This window comes from Schistocerca americana, chromosome X (genome assembly GCF_021461395.2).
Source record: "Schistocerca americana isolate TAMUIC-IGC-003095 chromosome X, iqSchAmer2.1, whole genome shotgun sequence".
NCBI lineage: Eukaryota > Metazoa > Arthropoda > Insecta > Orthoptera > Acrididae > Schistocerca > Schistocerca americana.
The window spans coordinates 277,244,736-277,252,189 of record NC_060130.1 but is presented as its reverse complement, the minus strand read 5'-3'; positions in this window follow the sequence as shown (position 1 = coordinate 277,252,189).

Genomic DNA, 7,454 nt, shown 5'->3' with positions numbered 1-7,454 from the left:
AGAGCAAGATTAACGACGGGCAAAGCTTCCCGGGCTGACGAGGCTTAGCGGGGAAGCCAAACGTAGTGGGTTCCACAACAAAGGGAAGGGGAAGTCACGCCTACCTGTTACAGGAAAGTACAAACCCTGAATCTACAGCGCACATATTGTAGCAAAGGACCTGTACCTTGTTCTTCTAAACACTGCCGTCAAATAACTAAAAGTCCATCGGGAAACCTACAACCGTACTTTACGCTGAACTTACGACATAAAATGAGAAATGAGTTTTATAATTTGGAATCTTCAGACAACAAGAAGTAAAGAACAGGAATTGTTCTCAGATTTAAAGACATAAGAAATAGATGTAATAGCATCAGCTAAACTAAAATGATGAAAACAAGAAATTGGATGACAAAGAAAATGATATTAATCGGTGGCAATGGGAAAAATAACCGATCTGAGGCTAGGATTTCATGAATAACAGTAATAAAATGCTCGTATAAACAACTGGGCTGTAAACAACGAAAGAATAATAACACTAGAGCTGAAGAGACGGGGTTCTAACAGTGTGATAGTTTATGTATATCTCCTTAACAAAGTACCGCAAAAATACACGAGAAATACTTCGTAAAAATGGAAAAGGCAGTTAACATCATTGGTAATGGAAAAGAAATATGTTTCTCTGCGGGATTCAATGATGTTAATGCTGAGATTAGTGTGGTGTGCATTGTAACGCCACATGTGGCAGCAGAGGAATTGATGTACTTCAGAAAAGATGGCTCATACGATCTTTTCTTCTACACAATCATCAGTAAGTCACGTACAAATAACAGAAGTCTTAGAACGTTTTTTATTTGTGATTTTGCTTCGTCTTTGAAAAGTAAGGCCACTGAATTTTTTATGTGAAGACTGTTAGAGCTTTCTAAATAAAACAAACGTTATTGACATTGTACATCTCTATTCTTCCATGTCTATATATCTGCAGCCATCTGTCGCTAGAGGGCTCCGAGTTGTAGCGTGTAACATGGCGGTGTTTAACGTAACTATGTCGGTTTCTTGAGAAATAGCGTGCTGTAATCGAGTTTCGAATTCGAAGAGTTCGTCCACATATAGAGCACCCCCTCGTTCAGCCACATCACACACGAGCGCTGCGACATCTGCAACAATCCGATGCCTTGGGTTCACTGTCATCGATCATCCTCCACATTGTACAGACTTGACACCATTCGATTTTCGTCTGCTTTCAAGACTTAAAGAATATCTTCGAGGACTTCACTTCGATAGTGATGGAGGTGTAAAAGCAAAAGTGAGGTTGTGCCTCCGTCAACGAAGTCAAACATTCTACAGTGACGGTATCGACAAACTGGTCTCTCGTTGGGAGAAATGTTTTCGTCGCCAGACTATGTTGAGAAATATATACGTAGACTTGAAGAATAAAAATGGGGGAAAGTTAATAACGTTTCTTTTATTTCAAAAAACCATAAGACTTTTCACATTAAAAATTCGGAGGCATTACTTTTCAGCACGCTCTCGTATTTATTCCCTTGGTTCTAGGCGATGTAGGAGGGAGGGGAGTATATTCTCGCACTAGCATAAGTAGAGTACAAAGCAGGTGAAAATACTCGGTAACGTATATTAATACATCGTGCTGATTCTCAAACATGTTAACTAGTCTGACTCATTTTGGAACTGATATTAATGACTTCTTTTACACTTACGCCAACGCTAATCTTGAGCAGATTAGGCAATAACGGAAGTAAGTTCTGCATATTCTTTTCGTTTCCGTACACATTGTGCATTCTGCTGTTCCGCAACTATGAAATATGTGTTATACTTACTTATAACACGTCCCATTTCGTACGTTCTTCACAGCTGTCAATTTCTTCTCTGTATGCCAACCATCGACGATGTTCGACTTTCATCGGCTCGCCGTTTCGGTGGCATATTTTGTGCCAGTTACTGCTCTTTGCAATGGAACGTTTTTTAAATAAATAAATTTATAATTTACTATAATTTTCATTGTAATTGACTAGAAATCACAGCTACCTATACTATCCTAGGCGAGACTCAACACTCGATTGTCTCTCTATTTTCTGATCGGCTACTAACACGCAAATCTCCATATTTTCTCATACAGGGTGGTCAAAAAGAGTCTGAAAAGCTTGTAAGGGTGTTGCAGGGGAGGTTGTTTTGAGAATTAATTCGATACTTTGCGACGTTTCCGAGTTATTTACTTTTGACGTTAGCCATTCAGGTCGTCGCGCGCGCAATTTCAAACAGGCTTCCAGAGACAGTGTCGCCAAACGTGTTCTTTGTTCGGTTTCCTCAAACAGAATTTTTGCTCACTTAGCGTAAATTTATCTTCCAAAAATGGCACATTTTAACTGATAATGAACATTCGAACGAGTGGTAACTCGTGCACTACCGTATTTTAGCGCGTGCAAGTGCTTCAATTTGCGCGCGCGACCACCTGATTGACTAACTTCAATGCTAAATAGCTCGGAAACGGAGCAACGTCTCGAATTTTTTCCGTAATAATAATTTCTCAGCACAATCTCGACTGCAACACACTTACAAGCTATTCGGATTGTTTATGACCACGCTGTATAGCAAAACGCATTATGTTATTGAGATGAAAGTACGACGGATTGTCATAAAGCTCTAATTATTACATCGAGATTATGAGACTTGCTGATCTAGATGGATATCTATAAGAATACCCTGCAAAGCACACTTAAGTGCCTGGCAAATGGTGTTAGAACTCGTCTATGAGGATCATACACATGAAAACCGAACAGCCACCACAACGGGACCATGGGATACGTCCGTTCAAAAGTAATCACCACACGCCTAAGACATTTATCCCACTGGGAGACGAGACGATCAATTCCTGTTTCGTAGAACGCGGTCGGCCGCTGACGGGTCCACGTACACACCCACTCTTGCACTTTCATGTCCGACTGATACCGACATCCATATATGTCTTTCTTCAGGTCGCTAAAGATGTGAAAATCACACGGTGAAAGATCTGGGTTGTACGGAGGATCTTGCAGCCTTCGTCCGACTAGCAACATGGGGGCGGGCGTTATCGTGCAAGAGGATGATTCCGTCCGACAGCATCCGGCCAGCCCGAGGACAAATGTGAAAGCCAACAGTGGAAACATCCAACATCTCCGCTGCCAAATAAATCAAACGCTGTTCACACAAGTTCCGGTAAGGTCATGATGACCTTCTTCTTTGACTGTAGGGGCCCTCTGCTGGTCGAGTTCCTCGAGCATGAAACCACAATCAGTGCACTCCACTATGAAGACACTTTACAGACACTGCGACGCGCCGTAAATTCAACACACTGCCAATTGGATGAAGACTACACTTCAACGATTTAGTCCGGAAAAACTGCAATATCCTACACTACTGGCCATTAGAATTGCTACACCACGAAGAAATGCAGATGATAAACGGGTATTCATTGGAAAAATATATTATACTAGAACTGACATGCGATTACATTTTCACGCAATTTGGGTGCATAGATCCTGATAAATCACTACCCAGAACAACCACCTCTGGCCGTAATAACGGCCTTGATACGCCTGGGCATTGAGTCAAACGGAGCTTGGATGGCGTGTACGGGTACAGCTACCCATGCAGCTTCAACACGATACCACAGTTCATCAAGAGTAGTGACTGGCGTATTGTGACGAGCCAGTTGCTTGGCCACCATTGATCAGATGTTTTCAATTGGTGAGAGATCTGGAGAATGTGCTGGCGAGGGCAGCAGTCAAACATTTTCTGTATCCAGAAAGGCCCGTACAGGACCTGCAACATGCGGTCGTGCATTATCCTGCTGAAATGTAGGGTTTCGCAGGGACCGAATGAAGGGTAGAGCCACGGGTCGTTACACATCTGAAATGTAACGTCTACTGTTCAAAGTGCCGTCAATGCGAACAAGAGGTGGCCGAGGCGTGTAACCAAAGGCACTCCATACCATCACGCCGGGCGATACGCCAGTATGGCGATGACGACTACACGCTTCCAATGTGCGTTCACCGCGATGTCGCCAAACACGTATGCGACCATCATGATGCTTTAAACAGAACCTGGATTCATCCGAAAAAATGACGTTTTGCCATTCGTGCACCCAGGTTCATCGTTGAGTACACCATCGCAGGCGCTCCTGTCTGTGATGCAGCGTCGAGGGTAACCGCAGCCACGGTCTCCGAGCTGATAGTCCATGCTGCTGCAAACGTCGTCGAACTGTTCGTGCAGATGGTTGTTGTCTTGCAAACGTCCCCATCTGTTGGCTCAGGGATCGAGATGTGGCTGCACGATCCGTTACATCCATACGGATAAGATGGCCGTCGACTCGACTGCTAGTGATACGAGGCCGTTGGGATCCAGGACGGCGTACCGTATTACCCTCCTGAAGCCACCGATTCCATATTCTGATAACAGTCATTGGATCTCGACCAACGCGAGCAGCAATGTCGCGATACGATAAACCGCAATCGCAATAGGCTACAATCCGACCTTTATCAGAGTCGGAAACGTGATGGTACGCATTTCTCCTCCTTACACGAGGCATCACAACAACGTTTCACCAGGCAACGCCGGTCAACTGCTGTTTGTGTATGAGAAATCGGTTTCCTCATGTCAGCACGTTGTAGGTGTCGTCACCGGTGCCAACCTTGTGTGAATGCTATGGAAAGCTAATCATTTGCATATCACAGTATCTTCTTCCTGTCGGTTAAATTTCGCGTCTGTAGCACGTCATCTTCGTGGTGTAACAATTTTAATGGGCAGTAGTGAATGTACAGGCTGGATCATTCACCGCGTGATTTTCACATATTTAGGGACCTGAAGAAGAACATGCGTGGATATCGGTGTTAGTCGGACGAGGGAGTGCAAGAGAGGCTGCAATTGTGGATCTATCTAACTGCCGATCGCGTTGTGCGAAGCAGAATTTGATCATCTCGTCTCCCAGTGCAATAAACGTATGGCGATTACTTTTGAATGGAACCATTCCACAGTCCCGTTATGGCGAGTGTTCGATTTTCAAAAATGGTTCAAATGGCTCTGAGCACTATGGGACTCAACTGCTGAGGTCATTAGTCCCCTAGAACTTAGAACTAGTTAAACCTAACTAACCTAAGGACATCACAAACATCCATGCCCGAGGCAGGATTCGAACCTGCGACCGTAGCGATCTTGCGGTTCCAGACTGCAGCGCCTTTAACCGCACGGCCACTTCGGCCGGCGTTCGATTTTCATTTGACTACCCCTTATACATATGACCCCTTTAATGTGACATATTTTTCACGCCCGCGGATGACGTAGCGGAGATTTTGATCGCAGAAGTCAGCAGTTTCGCTGTTATGAAACATTCACCTCCAAAATCATTTGTCGTCATTTTGGGAGTGCCTGCCACACAATGGTTTCTTCAACCGAAGAAAGATGAGGAGGTCACTGGGTGCCACGTCAGCAGAATACGGCTGTAAGACAAAATTTTATAGCCTAAAGAAGCAGCGTGTTTGACTGCGTCCTACGCAGAATGAGCTGGAGCGTTGCCATGGAACAATAGAACAAATACACCCCCTAACGGGGGGGGGGGGGGGGGTAGGACGTCAGACGGGTCGACTTGGAAGGAAGGGCACCACAGAACATTTTAATTTCCACTGTCTATAATTTTACAAATAAATTCATAAAACTTTATCAGCATGGCCAGGAAGGATTGAGGATTCACACTCATAGCAGTGGAAGTTCAAGAACATAACAAAATAAAGTTTTTTTACATGTGAAATTTCATCTTTTTTCACTTACTGTTGGCTGCATTTGTTGCTTTAGGTACACATTTCTTCATAAGTAAAAGAGATTCGTCCATGAATTTTGCACCGGATACAAACCATACATGAATGTATGAAACTCTAGAAATTATGTACTTTATGAAAAATAAATGATCTGTTACATTTTAAACTTCATGTTTAGAAGAAACTCAAATTTTATCCACTATGTGATTGAAAGTATCTGGACATCTGGCTGAAAATGACTTACAAGTTCGTGGCGCCCTCCATCGGTAATGCTGGAATTCAGTATGGTGTTGGCCCACCCGTAGCCTTGATGGCAGCTTCCACTCTCGCAGGCATACGTTCAATCAGGTGCTGAAAGGTTTCTTGGGGAATGGCAGCCCATTCTTCACGGAGTGCAGCACTAAGGAGAGGTATCGATGTCGGTCGACGAAGCCTGGCACGAAGTCGGCGTTCCAAAACATCCCAAAGATGTTCTATAGCATTAAGGTCAGGACTCTGTGCAGGCCAGTCCATTACAGGGGTGTTATTGTCGTGTAACCACCCCGCCACAGGTCGCGCATTATGAACAGGTGCTCGATCGTGTTGAAAGACGCAATCGCCATCCCCGAATTGCTCTTCAACAGTGAGAAGCAAGAAGGTTCTTAAAACATCATTTAGGCCCGTGCTGTGATAGGGCCTCGCAAAACAACAAGAGGTGCAAGCCTCCTCAATGAAAAACACGACCACATCACAACACCACCGCCGTGATTCGTCACTCCTCACAACGTTTTTCCACTGTTCAATCGTCCAATGTTTACGCTCCTTACACCAAGCGAGGCGTCGTTTGGTATTTACTGGCGTGTTGTGTGGCTTATTGGTGGGGACGGCCTATGTGACCGAACTGTTCTAGGCGCTTCAGTCCGGCACCGCGCTGCTGCTACGGTCGCAGGTTCGAATTCTGCCTCGAGCTTGGATGTGTGTGATGTCCTTAGGTTTTTTTTTTGGTTATCAGTCTACGGACTGGTTTGATGCGGCCCGCCACGAATTCCTTTCGTGTGCTAACCTCCTGTATGCTGAATCTGTCCTTCCGACAATCATATCTTTTTCGATGTCTTCACATTTTTCCTGCAGCCATTTCGTCTTAGCTTCCCTGCACTTCCTATTTATTTCATTCCTCAGCGACTTGTATTTCTGTATTCCTGATTTTCCCGGAACATGTTTGTACTTCCTCCTTTCATCAATCAACAGAAGTATTTCTTCTGTTATCCATGGTTTCTTCGCAGCTACCTTCTTTGTACCTATGTTTTCTTTCCCAACTTCTGTGATGGCCCTTTTTAGAGATGTCCATTCCTCTTCAACTGTACTGCCTACTGCGCTATCCCTTATTGCTGTATCTATAGCGTTAGAGAACTTCAAACGTATCTCGTCATTCCTTAGTACTTCCGTATCCCACTTCTTTGCGTATTGATTCTTCCTGACTAATGTCTTGAACTTCAGCCTACTCTTCATCACTACTATATTGTGATCTGAGTCTATATCTGCTCCTAGGTACGCCTTACAATCCAGTATCTGATTTCGGAATCTCTGTCTGACCATGATGTAATCTAATTGAAATCTTCCCGTATCTGCCGGCCCTATCCAAGTATCCCTCCTCCTCTTGTGATTCTTGAACAGGGTATTCGCTATTAC